A 15,494-nucleotide genomic window follows, 5' to 3' on the forward strand; every position below is an offset into this window, starting at 1 on the left:
CACTTGTACGAATACCAATGTAATTATTTCCAAGAATTTAATTTAGAAACTAAATTATGATGCTCGTTTACGTTTCTTAAGAAATTAAGTTTATTTCTAATCGCATTTTAAAATAGGTTTTGTCGACTCAATAGCTACCCTAGCAAAAAGTAATTGCATCCGACAAGACTCTTTACGATCAACTTTTGCTTCTGGCATTGATTTTCTTGCTTCTGAGAATTTCCTCCAGGTTACTAAACGGTACAACCAAATTAAATAAATAACTGTTACCGGCTTGTTTTCTTTATCAGCGATTCTTTAAATTTGTTTGAAACGTAACGTTTCGATCTATTTCAGGTACTCTTCAGATGTTATTCGTGCATATTTCTCCCTTAGCTTGTATTTCTACGAAGAAATATTTCGCATGTAAATAAAAATATTTTTCCACACGCAAACGCAAGTGAAGATACGAAGTACATATAAATAACACCTGAAGAGAACCTGTACCATATCGAAACATCGTATTTCAAATAAATGAAAAATTAGAAGACAAACAATTAAAAGTTTCTTCGTTTAATTCGATTCAATTACAACAATGAACCCATAACGAAAAATGAAACTTTTCCAATGGTAATATAAATTTCGATCACCTTTTCATCACTCGAATAAATCGTCCAACTAATTAAAAAATTTCAAACTAATCTTCACGGTCTGTTTAAAATTCTCACATTGATACCAGATATCTCGAAACACAATAAATCAATAAATTCTTCTTGCTGTTCTCTTTCTTACTGTATCTTTTCGATTTTTCAAGCTTCGAAAACGTTTAAATACACAATTGTTCAAATGATGTGCCTGTCACGATCGATAAGTCCCTTATCGATATTCGATGCAACGAGCGCCATCTTGTACGAATATTTAAAATTCTTCCGTTACAGAAATAACGCGTCCCAAGAAAAATTCAAAGTCATCGCGCGAGAGATTCGAATGCGCGGGTATTGCATTCCGTAAATGGCGTCCCGATACTTTCCGAGACGAGACCAAGCATTGAAACTGGATCTCGCAATGAGACGGCGAGAGTGATAGGTCGTCGTCGTTGCGGTATTGCAAAAAAAAAAAAAGAAAAAAGAAAAAAGGGGGAAGGGATCCGGCATTGCGAGTTCTGCAAGAAGAAGGAAAAGAAGAAGCAGAAGAAGAAGAAGAAGAAGAAGAAGAAGTTCCCCGAGAATCTTGCTCTCACGGAGATTCATCGTGAATCCTGGCCTACCTCAAGTTATCGGAATTCGAACGGTATTTGGGATCGGAGTAATGAATGGAATCTTATGCCCACCTTATCTTATGACACACAAATTTGAAATATTTCACATATTGCGAGATTTCCAGGGAGTCAGAATCGACTCGATCGGGTAGCAAAGAAAGGGTTCGCGCAATATTTTACACATTAGTCGATTTAGCCATCTTTCGTCGAACAATACGAACAGTCTACAACCTCCCTTAGCTTGTATTTCTACGAAGAAATATTTTTCCACACGCAAACGCAAGTGAAGAGAGAAGTATATATAAATAACACCTGTAGAGAACCTGTGCACAGAGTGCACAGTGATTACTTAACGATTGGAATTTGATTTCTTTTCGTCAAGTTTACAACGAGTATCCGAATGAAATTAACCCTTTGCGCTCGAAGGATTTTTCTACGCGAGAAACCTCAAAGAAATCTTTTACGGATGTGAAAATAAACCGTAGGAATAAACTTGGAGATCGAGATATTTCGTATACAAGATACTTTATTTATCTCGAGCCACGAAGGAAGTTTTCCTCTTGAAAAATTAGAAAAATCCCAGTGAATCCCAGTGAATCGAAACTTATTTTTGATTCTCTCTCTTGTGAGTTTTTCTTTCATCGTTTAAAAATGGTTGGCTGTATCTACCAAGTCCAAATGTTTTATCAAATTTAACCGTTCAGTTAACAAAAATAATCGGTTCGTATTTAGAAAGTTTCTAAATATGGTTTTGGTTGCATTTCAATTGTGAACAAGTTTTGAAGTATGTGTGTTAATGAAAGGGTAGTAATTTATGAGAAGTTTAAGTAACGATATTAAATGATATGGAAATTATAGTATATTGAGTCAGGATTACTATAATTTACTCGAATCGATCAAGTTTTGAACACCTTGATCCAGCAATCTGGATTATTCGGCACGATGAATTATTAAATATTATCGACTTCTAACCTTAAAATGTGTACACAGTTTATAATACGATAACTGTTCGAGAAACTTCAAGAAGTTCTAAAGCCCTAATCAATTGGACCAGATAATGTTTAATGTATTACTGAAGATAGAAATAGTATAAAAAGAGCTATTTTTCTAAGAGCTTATTTCAGTTATGCCCTCGATTTCTCTCGTCCTTTTTTTAATACAAAAATTAAGGGATGTTGTTCAAAAAATGAATACTCGTGCATGTTGCATCTAGATATTTTAAATGACAAATATGAAAACCTAAAAAATTATTTTACTATAGAGAAATTTTTATTATCTTAGCGTTACAGTATTACTTCGAAAAGTATTCATTTTCGAACACCTTTCGCAAATACTTTTGTACGAAGAATGATAAGAAGAATTGAGTTCAGTTACATTGAATAAAAGGTAATTATGTAAAGACGAGATCTTTTCATACCATTCAACTACAACCTTCTCTATCTTTGAAATAGAAGGCATATAAAATTGAACAGATGTACATTTCATTCCAACAAAACCGAAAAACACTTTAACTTTAACGAAGCTCTTTTTGTCTCCATATTGCTTACCAAGTACTTTTTAATCAATTTAATAAATACTATACATACCTAAAATTCTGAATACTTGCGTTTATTAACATCGTCTAAAATTTCAGATCAAACGTGTCCACGTTTTTACGTTCTTATCGTTTATCGAAAAAAAAAACGAATTATAAATTTTGAATCTCGTGCAAATAGGAGCACTTCGTAGTGCATGTTGCATCTAAAATAAAAATTACTGAATGAAACGAAACAAATGTCTGCTAAATACCGAAGAAACAATGTTAGCTTACGCGAGCGTAACCAGTGAACAAAACAAGTGGAATGTAAGAAAAGCATGTCGGCTGGTAAGAAAAGTATGTTACCTGGTAGGAATCATCGTCCTTGAGATAAGTAAGAGTTTCGATAATCACTCATAGAACAGGAAGCACGATCCGTGGAATGAAAATACATATTACGAGAAACAAGAATATCTTTGCGCGAATCACATATACTTTCTAATATTTGTACCCGGTTAAGAACCGTCGATCAATCAGAAATCGCAATTAAGTTTGCAAATATTGCAAAAACAGCGGACACGAAAATTTCACACATTCAATTTACGATACGAAACGTTAATTAATTTCTCAACAGTATCGAACCGTGTTGTAACGTCGATCCTATCAACCTCTATTACCAGTAAATTTAATTATCACTTTACACTTTCTCAAAATAACATTTAACGTGTAAATTACGATCTTGCAAATAATTAAAGAAACTTTCTTCCCAATCTATCTAACGGTGTCTCTTGTTTAACGAATTTCGACAAAAAAATGTTTAAATCAATTTCAAATATATCTTGAAATATCCCTGTTATGGGGTTAAACAGATTATCGAATATTGTACTCATGCATCGATATCTCCAAGATTCCCAAAATAAAATTTAACGTGTAAATTACGATCTTGCAAATAACTAAAGAAACTTTCTTCCCAATTATCTAACGATATCTCTTGTGTAATAAATTTCGACAAAAAAGTGTTTAAATCAATTTCGAGTATATCTTATAATATCCCTGTTATGGGATTAAACAGATTTTCGAAAATATTGTATCCGTGCATCGATATCTCCAAGATTCTCAAAATAAAATTACGATCTTGCAAATAATTAAAGAAACTTTCTTCCCAACTATCTAACGGTATCTCTTCTTTAATAAATTTCGACAAAAAGGTGTTTATATCTTGAAATATCCCTGTTACGGGATTAAAAAGATTTTCGAAAATATTCTACCCATGCATCGATATCTCCAAGATTCTCACGTGTAAATTACGATCTTGCAAATAATTAAAGAAACTTTCTTCCCAACTATCTAACGGTATCTCTTCTTTAATAAATTTCGACAAAAAAGTGTTTAAATCAATTTCGAGTATATCTTATAATATCCCTGTTACGGGGTTAAAAAGATTTTCGAAAATATTGTACCCGTGCATCGATATCTCCAAGATTCTCTCGGCGTCCTTCACAAGGTATAATGTAAACGCGATAAAACGCGGTAAAGAGCTACTTGTACAGTGTAATAGGAATATTATGGCCGATTTATGTTAATCGAAACCCGAACTTATTCTAATATACAGAGGTGACGGGACGAACAATGAAAGTGTTATCGTTTACTAGGGCCTCCCGAATGAATAATTCAAGGTTGCGTAACATACTGGAGGTAGGAAGTCGAATGGCCTTGAGGCGAACGTTCAGGAGTCTTCTGGGAATGCAGTCAGGTAGGAAACACCAGGTGTCACAGCACTCGTTCGTGAATTAGTGGCAACGGCCTTCGAATCGAAGTCGACCAATAGAAGATGAAAGTTTTTCAAAAAAACTGTACGCGACGGTGCATACATTTAGGAAATGAAAACGAGAAGACCTAGTTGAAATCGGATTTACTTATTTCATTTTATTTTATTAAACGATTTCGTTGAGTCACGATGAAACGAAATGCAAATGCACGAGGACTATAGCATGTGGAGGAAGCAAGGTTGAACAACAAAGTTTGAATAACTTAATCTTATCTGCGTATAGACATTGGGCCAGTGTCGGTGAAAATATTTATTATTAATAATAACTCGACTTTACTACACCAGAGTTGCATACCATACAAATTGAAACATTAAATAAAATATGATACGCAAAAGTAGAGATAAATATGCATTTACGAGGTAAAGACGAGTTATAACCGCATGGTGTTAACCTAACCTAGGAAACAGGTTGTTAATCCAACGTATCACGAGAATAAAAGTTAATTTTAGAACCAGGAGGAGCGAAATGTTAAATTGAATAAGAGAATTAAGTGATAATAATAATAATATGAATAAGAAAATTCGGAACATTGTTTTACGTGTATCTTTGCGCGCCTTTTTTCCAATTTCGATTTTCTGCTCGAGTTTGTTGTTTCTAGATTTAAAATTCACCGGATAATACACATACATTAGTTAAATATTATTCGTATTTTTCGATGAGAGTAAAATAGTTTATATACGGACTCTGTGTTTATAGACAGGAATTATTAACGTATAACGTTTTAAGTTTGTCGATCTTCCATAAGTAAAATTTCGACATTGTTAAAATTCATTTCGCGATTTGTTGCATTTCAGTTTGTGATAATTCGAGGGTTATTCTTCATAAAAGTAACGGCGTACGTACCTATTGCTCGTCAAACAAGCATCTTTTATTTTTTATACGTCCGATACACTGATACTCACAACCGAAGATTTATCAGTAGAGAACATTTTGCACAATTTTTTCGTGGAATCGTTCTCAAGAACCATACGATTACCAATAAAAGGAAAGAAAAAAAAAAAGAAACAAAATTCTAAAACTAGTTTAACAATTTCGAGATAGTACAGCATCGGCGACATTTGCGGACCATTCGCAGCGCCATCTACATTAATTGCCACGTGCTTCGGGAAATCCCCGTCCCACCTAACGAATTACGCGGGAAAACAAATACGGGGCAATCGATCGTACCGATATCGTTGCCCCCCGTACATTAAGAAACTCGAGAAACTCTCGTCAATGGTCTCCATGGGACAAGAAATCTCGCTGGCAAAGATCTTCAATTACACGCGTCGCAAAATAATCGAGACCGATGTCGGCCGCAACATTTCAGCCACTTAATTTTCCTTTCAGCACAAAACAACGACGAGCTGGCCGGCGGATCGGCGCATAAAACCGGACGGAACAGAACAAAGCTACAAATCGATGGGTTGCATCGCGAGAGAGCGCGGCATTACAGAACCTGTTACACACCGCAAGCGACGGGGGGAGAAGATGAGAGAAACAGAGAAAGAAAGAAAGAAAGAAAGAAAGAGAGAGAGAGAGAGAGAGAGGAGGGGCGCTTTTTCTTGTCCTTTCATAGAAGGCGAATAATGCCGGTAAGATCGACCTTGAGCATAAAGACCTCCCGAGCGTATCATTTAGTGCATTATGGCCGTTCAGGCATGAAAGGTGCTCGTTACGATTTATATTCCCACACGGGTTTCACGTGGCGCGCGCGTTCGCCCCGTAACGTCGATGTGCTCTCGGTCGATATCGAGAGATAAGTGAGCCGTTCGGGTGCATTAGCCGCGTATTCCCGCCGCAAGGATCGCGCGCGAGCGAACGAACGAGCGAATGAGCGAACGAGCGAACGAGCGAGCGAGCTTTCGATAGAAACTGCCGGGGCTTCCCCTTCTTACCACTACTCGAAGGAACGAGAATTACGGCGGAAGGAAAAATCAACAACGATCGATGAAACGAAAGGAAAGGTGGTTCAACGAGCGATCTCCGCCAGACCCGGGATAATCCGACCGCAATGAAAATCAGAAATAAGTGGATCGTTGGTTGGGTGGGCTGGAAAATTCTTGCGTGGCATACCGACGCTGCGCCGTGAGACCGAGATTCAATTCACGACTGAACACACGTTCGATCGGAACGATACACTGGACAATGTTGTTAATCGTTGGGCGAACACCGGATATTGTAATTTTATTTACCATTGGCCTGTTCGGACAGTCATTTCGTTTTTTTTTTTTTACGTGAAAATGAAACGATTTTTTTAGAGTGTACAAACATTTTATTAAATTATACATTCTCCATTTTGGAAAACGAAATCACTTTCGGAACGAGTCGATACATTGAATAAATATTGTTTTCGATGGACAAGTTGCGAAATTGTGCATCTTCGAGGGTAAAATTGTCGTTTCTATTCCGGTTTTACGCGAGATTTTTTTTTTGTCAAATGTGGGAAAAATTGAAATTTTTGCAAGCGTTGTATTTCCTTCTATACGATTGAATTTATCAGGCGAAGAAATTATTGCAATTGTACCAGATTGAAATTAACAATGTGGATAAAATACAGAAGTGTTTGTACACGAATTTGGAAACGTGATCAAAATATACGTTGTTCATTTGGGAATTAAGCAGGCAAAGCAAACCTTACAATAATACTAAATAAAATGTTAATAGATTCTTAGAACGTTAACGAACAATTACACTGAGAAATACTAACAGTTTAATACTCCGTTCAGTATATTGTTTATTTTTCATCGGTGAATCAATACCAAACGCGATAAATACATATACTATAAATTATATGTACAATTATATACGATACTGTAATAAACTGGTTTATTTCCAGTGAAATAAACAATTCAATTTCCACGTTCGAATTACTACGACATTGAAAAAGCTTTTCCAACTATCCGGCGCGTTATTCGTTTCATGAAATCTGACCACATTCCTTCGTGAAGATCTTTCTACCTAGGATCGGTTCGTTCGACCATTTGCCGTGCAGGTAGATGCATTTTCAACGGACGAAAAATATTTGCATTCCTTATCGCGCACTATGCGAATGAACCCTCATTAGAAGCGTTTTCCGGCGCGCGGAGGTTCGTAAATTCCCCGAAAATCAGTGCGCGATGACTCACGATGAGTCAGTAAATCCATTTATATCTGCTTTCAGATACACGATACATCCTACGTTACCGTTTCAAAGTAACGGTTCCGCGGGTAAGATTTTCCCCAGGGAATTCACGACACACGTGATCTCTCTGTGTGTGTGTGTGTGTGTGTGTGTGTGTGTGTGTTTACGCTCACGTCACGATTATACACCGGCATAAAAATCTACACTGTCCATTGTCTCGGCGAGTGTTGAACGATTTCCATGAACGCGTCATCCTTGGTCACCTACCTTAGTCAGGTAGATATTACGCGACTCGAATTTATCTTCGAACAAGCTCACGGCTAAGACTGCTGAAACGTTTCGTACGGGCTCGATCGCAAAAAAAAAAAAAAAAAAAAGATAAAAGTAATTTTTTCATCGTCCAAGTGACGAGGAAAGTTAGGTTCGTTTACGACCTCTACGATGCTACGAAACGTACGTTTCGTGTTTTCGAAAGTGCGTTCACCATTTGCGAGATTAAGAATTATTTTTACGATCATTTGACTCGGATAAATCCACGAATACGAATGGAAATAAATCAATTTATGAATATGGATTGAAAACGACCAAAGACATAAATATGGATGTTATAAAACCAAATCCATAAATATGAACGACACTTGATTCCGAGCGTAACAAGGATTTCTCACGTTCGCGTTGAATAAACGATATTAATTATGGGAATGATTCCGTTTCATTTGGGCAGGGGAAATTTGTTTCGTATAACTGGGGTCTGTAGTATTTTTATTGCTCTTCGGTTACAATCGTGAACGATCATCCCTTCCACTTGGCAACAGATGCAACGCCTCTATAATTTATAGAGGCTCTTGTGCAATTATAGAGGTTGCACTTATCGGGGCTCTCTATCGAACACGTGTCAATACAAATTTCACTAACTTGCTTCGAGATTACTAATGCATTTCGTATAATAGAATTACTCGAATTTAAAACAACGAAATTGGATTTAATTATTAGATTGCATTTCATTATTATCTACTATATATGTACTTATTGTGTACAGTCATAATTTGATTAAAATTCTGCAGTCGATTGCTATAAACATCGAATATTTTAATATTCGATCGTTACTCGAAATTCAACAGATTCGTGTAATTACTATTGTATTAATGGCAGAACCTTGACAGTTTCAGGAAAACGTAGTTGAAAATTCGTGCAAGTATCGAGGTGAACAATTCAATAAGAGTCACTTGCACAATATACTCCATTTACCTACTACGATATATGTTCGCTTTTACTTTCCATTAATTCTTTTCTCAGATGGAAAACATTCACTTATGTTTATTTTAATCGTTGTTAAACAATTGTCCCTGTATTTGTCGACACAAGAGATAGTAAGTATCGAAGTTACAACGAACGAGGTTCTCGCGAAAATATCGAGGTTGTAATAAACACGTACAAATATCGAGGTTCCACTGTATTCAAATAACAAAGATATTGGAGATGAATGTAAATTAATCAGTACTTAAATTAAACAATAAAAGACCAAATCTACAGGAGTAGCGAAATATTCCCATAAAAATCGTCAAAAATCCTTGAAATTGATTCAGCAAACATTAAAGGGATTTTTTTCTCATTAGGTATTCTTTCTGTTGGACCATCGTGCATAATTTCCCGATCGATTTCTCCGGACCTCGATAAACATTTTTCGTCGTAAACTATTAGGTTGTTCGGAAAGTCATTTCGTTTCCCAAAATGGAGAATTTTAATAAAATGGTATTTCCATTTGTTTGTTTGGAATTTGAATATAGGGAAAATATAATTTAATAAAATGTTTCTACACCCTGAAGAAAATCGTGTTTTATTTTCACCAAAAAAAAAAAATGAAATGTCTTTCCGAACAACCTATTTAATACTTAAATTAAACAATAAAATACCAAATCTTCAGGAGTAACGAAATATCCCCATAAAAATCGCCATACACGAATCCTTGAAATTTATTCAGCAAACATTAAAGGATTTTTTTCCCCGTTAGGTACCCGATCGTAACCTGGATGTTATGTGTTTTCTTTCCGTTGGACCATCGTGCAGAATTTTCCGATCGATTTCTCCAAACCTCGATAAACATTTTTCGTCGTTCGCGATTCGTAAAGACACTCGGTGAAAATCGAGCGATCCCGTGGACGAACTATTTCCCTCGTGGCGTAGCAAAGAAACAATCGCGAAAACAATTTCCAATGTGCCAGACGCGACTTCTGGACAACAGCGTCTCAGCGTCTGACGGAGGAAAATTTATAACGAGGGACGAAACGAGGTGTCGAACGAGGGTCCCTCGTTTTACGATCCACGGACGACGCGTTCAGTCGCGGTTCGTTGCACCGCGCGAGCCTCGCGAATTCGAGTATTCGCGAATTCGTTTCTTTTTTCCCCCATCTCGTTTTTATTTTTTTCCCTACGGAAACTATCGGGCCACCCTTATTTCTTTCCTCTCGGTACGTTGCGGTGAAATCTGTCAATAACCGTTACCGTGCGGTTTCGGCTCTTTACCGAACAGGTTTGAACACGAGACGCCTTCGTTCCCCGTCGGATGCACATGCATATTTATGCAGGAGGAGCTCGCGGTCGGGATCGCGTGATTTATGGATATTGGGAAAAATTCGTGAGCGATTTAATGAGTGTTCGCTTTTACGACCGCACGATAATACTCGTAATAATTACGAGAACCGACGCTAAAGTAATAATTGCAACTCGTGAAACACGTATGCACCGACTGTCTGAATTCGCGGTGCATCTACCCCGAGGCGTGCGTATTTACTACTAGCTGAATCGGCTAACGTTGCAGGTAATATAAAATATTGTTTGGAAATTGTTCGTATTACTTTGAAATTCCTAATGTACGATAATTTGTTTTTTTTTTCTTTTTTATTCTTTTATACATATTTAAAATCGCACCAACTGTTTATTTTATTCGTTTCGAGCTTGTTCAGTACATTTATGGCTTGGACTTTTTTGGTAGTTGTTAATAGTTTCGCTGGTGGTTAATAATATCTTCATGCTCGAGTTTGATACGAAAATTAACGTCTGTCTTTCATACTTGTGATGTTCGATTGTAATATTCTTTACTATGAATCTGGTTTTGTATGAATTTGGCGAGTAGTTTTATATAACAACATTTAGACACAAGCTCGTTTTGATTTTGCCTCAGTTACTATTCATTCTACTGAGCGTTTATGTACAACAAGAAGCTTCCCAAATTTAACTTCGAACAACTTTTGTCAAATATATTTTGCCACGAAAGCAAGAATAAAATATTGCATTTGGAGATACGTATTTTGTTTAGAGTCTCTTACAACACTTCCTTATAAAAATGAATAAGTTAACACGGAACAAACGAACAAGTAAATAAAGAAAAAGAAAGAAATTCTGTACAGATACTCTAAATTACTCATCTATGTCGAAATAGACTAAAAATTGTATAATTATAGACAAAATTACGATTTTATCTTGATGTAGATTCAGTACACTCAACAAATTTTCCTTGGAATTTATATAAATTTTATCCAATTACAGATTTCATGTTAAGTGAAATATGAATTTAATTTAATTTTTTGTTTATAAATGAAAGATTAATTTTAAATATTTTTTATACGCTTATGACGATACTAATAAAAATACTTTGATAATTTATGATTCATATAGAACTAACTAGGCATTCAAACAGAATTATAACCCGCAACACAAGTACAAAACATTTTTGTCAGTATTATTTGAAACACAACAATTATTTACTTCAAATTACAATTTTCTTTGGAAGATCAAAAATCACATTCATCTTCCTAATACTAACACCCATACTCGAAAACTAATTCCATTGAAAACAGTCTCGTACGAAGAAAATTACAAATCTGTGCAGGTCTTACCGATCCAATTTCATTCGATACAACTAAATAAATGTTTCAAAGGTAATTGACGGTCGTTCGAGTCGTTAACTTTTTTGCTCGTTTATAATGCAATTTAGATTAACTCGATGCCACGAGGAATGCTTTGTACAAGGTGTCATTGATTTTAATTCGTGTAACATGCACCGAGACCTTTGTCGTACGATCTCGTCTGTATTAAAGAAATGAAAAAACCGAGTCGGTCAATGCGATCATTTTTCTACCAACGCACAAGAAGGCAAATCTTGCATCGAACACGATTGACCTTTGTGCGAAACGCAATTTACAAAGCTAAACACGTGTGCAGAAGCGTATTGAATCCTTCCTGACCCTATCAATCTTTATTCGTTGCTTTAATTGGGATAAGTTACAATATACGAAGACTATTTGATTAAATGCGATCGTAAGAGCCCGTCTGCGTATCAAGTGAACATGTATTAAAATTTATTCAATTGCCATGTTTTTCCATTGAAACGGGCACATGTATCGTTCCCTCATTAATACCTTCGTTATTCAAATTAAGCGGACTGTTAATCTCTTCGTGAATACCAACGCATACACGTGCATCATTCAGATTGTTCTAAATACTGTAATACGGAACAATTAAAATTCTGAATAAATATTCATAATTAAATTTCTCAATTACGCAACACTGAAATATCGTTTCGGACTAGATATTATGGGTCGATTCAGTTTGCTTGTAAACATTATAAGAATTATTTCCTTGCAAAGGTAAACCGTTCTGTACGTTCCTATATATCTTGAATATTTTTCATTTACAGATTGGTGAAAGAATTTTTATTCTCTTTATTTGATAATATATGTGGGGAAAATAACGGATCTGATTGTCAACTTATTTATTCGAACAAATAAAGGTAAATCTATTATAAAAGGAAATAAAACGATTTAGATACTATGTCTTTAGTTTTTTTCTACAACTTATACGAACCATTATGCAATTCACTTCGTTAACACGTATACACACATATGTATACTCATCCGTTCAAATATACAAAGAATCGACAATCGGTAGTCCTACAGCATACTATTTTTAATAATACGTTGTTAGAAGTACTACACTTGCTTTTCAAATTGTTTCTGTAGGAACGCGTAGCAATTTTAAAGTTGGTTTTGTTATTGGACATATGACTAAGTCGTCACTCGTTGGTACGATTACGACTGTATTCAAAATGGAATTTCAAGCAAACGATAAAGTATTGTCATTAAATAAACACTTTCGCCTCGTGGTAAAAAACCAAACGTAAAAACCTCGGTTGAATCTTGTCCACATTCGTACGTTGAAATATATTTTTTTTGAAAATATTAGAAAGTGTTAAATTTCCAATACCATCTAAAGATGATACAACAAAAATCATCCTTACTAGCTGTATGCATGTAGGTGTATATATATGAATATATGAATGTATGCATGTGTGTATATATTGGGTTCGAAAAGTCATTCCGTTCTCCAAAATGGAGAATATATAATTGAATAAAATGTTTACACACTCTAAAAAAAATCGTGTTTCATTTCCACCAAAAAAATAAAATGACTTTCCAAACAATCCAATGGAATGTCTTTCCAGAATCTTCTAGAAAAATATACCTTTCGGAATATTAATAAAGTTTGATTTATTCATAAAATAGAAATACCCAGCTATTATTTAATCGCACCCGTAACCAAAAATTCCAATAGAAAGAAACTATGTCTTCAAAAAGAAAATTTAGCGTTCAAGAGGACAGTGAGAGTTCTGAGCGATCTGGTTGTTGATTATGACACGAAATTTAAATAGTAGGACAAGAGTTCAATTTGCGGTAGCCATTGGAATTACATATGACGCGTAGAGAAGTCTAAATGTTTCATCCGCGTTCAGTTAATTTTTCCGCGAACCGAACATTTGAATTTAGTTTCGAAAGGAACGTTTGAATTGCACGTAGATAATTATTTGTCGCGAACGAGTAACGATACGAGTAAGATTCGTATCTTTAATTCCTGATCGCTGGGGAAGCCACGTCTTATCGCGAACAGGAGTTAAATGTCCCCTACGAGATTCACTGCGCTATATTAACGTACGGTGAGAACCAAAGGTCGTTAACTTCGCGATAGACGTCGATCTGTAATCGTTTCTTGCACAAGCTTGCTAAGTCCCTACCAACATCTCTAAAATCGTCACCAAGAGACGACCTATGTAATCCATTCGATCGAAAGAATTTCTTGTACATTACTTCACGCGTAACAGAGATTGCGAAATTCCACGCTCGTCTATTTAAATGCGGAAAAGGAAAACAAAGCCGTCTGCAAATTCTATTAGCTCTTCCGGAACGCGACGCTTGTATCGTTCCCAGGCTGGCAACTTCCAGCTCCGGTTCGAGTTTCTGAAATATCTGAACGGATGTCATTTCACTTTTTACGGCCAATCCTCCGTTGTGTTTCTTCCATAATTTCACTTTCAACGTTTCGTATTACCAAAATGAAAATTTACCTACGAAAATACTTTATGTTATAATCACCAATTGAACACATTGTCGATTGAAAATCTCGCTTAATACAGGGCTGAAAATAATTAAATACCTTTGGCACGTTTCTTTACTCAAACATTTCAAAATTTACTTCCATTGTGCGTATAAATATTTCGTAAACCTATTACTGATGAATCAAAAAATTACTCGATACGATTTATAATATTTTAGATATTTTACATATTTAATTGTATCGAGCGGTGTATCACAACCGTTGCAATGAAAGTATTGAATTTTTTGTATCGGGTGGATCCGTTTCAGTCACCAAAATGAAAATTTACTTATGAAAATACTTTATACTACAGTCGTCGAAGAACACATCGTCGATTGAAAATCTCGCTTAATACAGGGCTGAAAATAATTAAATACCTTTGGCACGTTTCTTTACTCAAACATTTCAAAATTTACTTCCATTGTGCGTATAAATATTTCGTAAACCTATTACTGATGAATCAAAAAATTACTCGATACGATTTATAATATTTTAGATATTTTACATATTTAATTGTATCGAGCGGTGTGTTACAACCGTTGCAATGAAAGCATTGAATTTCCTGCATCGGGTCATGTTAGGGTTGAGAAATTCTAAGGTAATATATACACATGTATGTTATATAATGTTCTCAATAATGTTGAACTTGGAGAAAAGATTGTCAACAATGGTGTGTTGTCTATTTGGAATAAAAATGTCAAGTTAATCGTATAAAAAGAAAATAACTTGTTTAGTATTATGAAATTTGTTAGATTATCCAGAAGACGATTTTAGGGAAATTTTAACTGCTAATGTTGATTGGCGTACATTTGATGAAAATGTTTGTTATAAGTAAACCATGTGATAAAGGACTGTTTTCTAATTATGTATACATATGTATGTATGTGTATGTATATATCTTATATGGAATTCAATCACTGTGGATTTGTTTTGAATAAATACGGTACTGTCCTTCAAGTTGTCGCGTAGTAATCCCCACCACTTCTGGAATTATGCGCACTCATTGGCTCTTACTCGCTTTCGCTGCTTCTCAAGTGGTCTCATTATATATGACTATACATCGTTAGCACGTCCTTCAAGTGTTACAAGAAACCTGATCAAAAGTGTATTAGATAACTCATCCAGCAACGCCGTATAATTAATCATAACAATGTACTGTACAGCAGAGCTACAAAAAAAGAAAAATAATAATAACGCCGTACAAAAAGCATAACATCTTGTTGTACAATAACGAGTGTGACTCGTAAGTTCCTCGTGCCGAATGACGAGAGTGACTCGTAAGTTCTTCGTGCCAAATGACGAGTTACGATCGTCGCGACGTTTAATGCACTAGGAACCTCGTATTTGTCACTTTCTCGAAATTCTCCCTCTGTATCTGTCCTC

At 35.4% G+C, this 15,494-nt stretch overlaps 1 protein-coding gene and 1 long non-coding RNA gene across 3 annotated transcripts in view; one reads left to right on the forward strand and one right to left on the reverse strand.

Annotated features, from left to right (window-relative positions):
• Positions 1-15,494, reverse strand: part of LOC143151465 (uncharacterized) — a 143,436-nt gene that overhangs the window by 123,279 nt on the left and 4,663 nt on the right. The window lies entirely within an intron of this gene.
• LOC143151467 (uncharacterized) overlaps positions 1-15,494 on the forward strand; it is a 199,068-nt gene that overhangs the window by 12,988 nt on the left and 170,586 nt on the right. The window contains exon 3 of one of the 2 annotated variants that reach the window (XR_012993336.1): positions 918-1,901. The exons of the other annotated variant lie outside the window; for it this stretch is intronic. This is a non-coding gene — a long non-coding RNA (uncharacterized LOC143151467). Of the gene's footprint in view, positions 1-917; positions 1,902-15,494 lie in introns of those variants that run through there. 2 annotated transcript variants of the gene reach the window in all.

Source organism: Ptiloglossa arizonensis, chromosome 9, assembly GCF_051014685.1.
Source record: "Ptiloglossa arizonensis isolate GNS036 chromosome 9, iyPtiAriz1_principal, whole genome shotgun sequence".
NCBI lineage: Eukaryota > Metazoa > Arthropoda > Insecta > Hymenoptera > Colletidae > Ptiloglossa > Ptiloglossa arizonensis.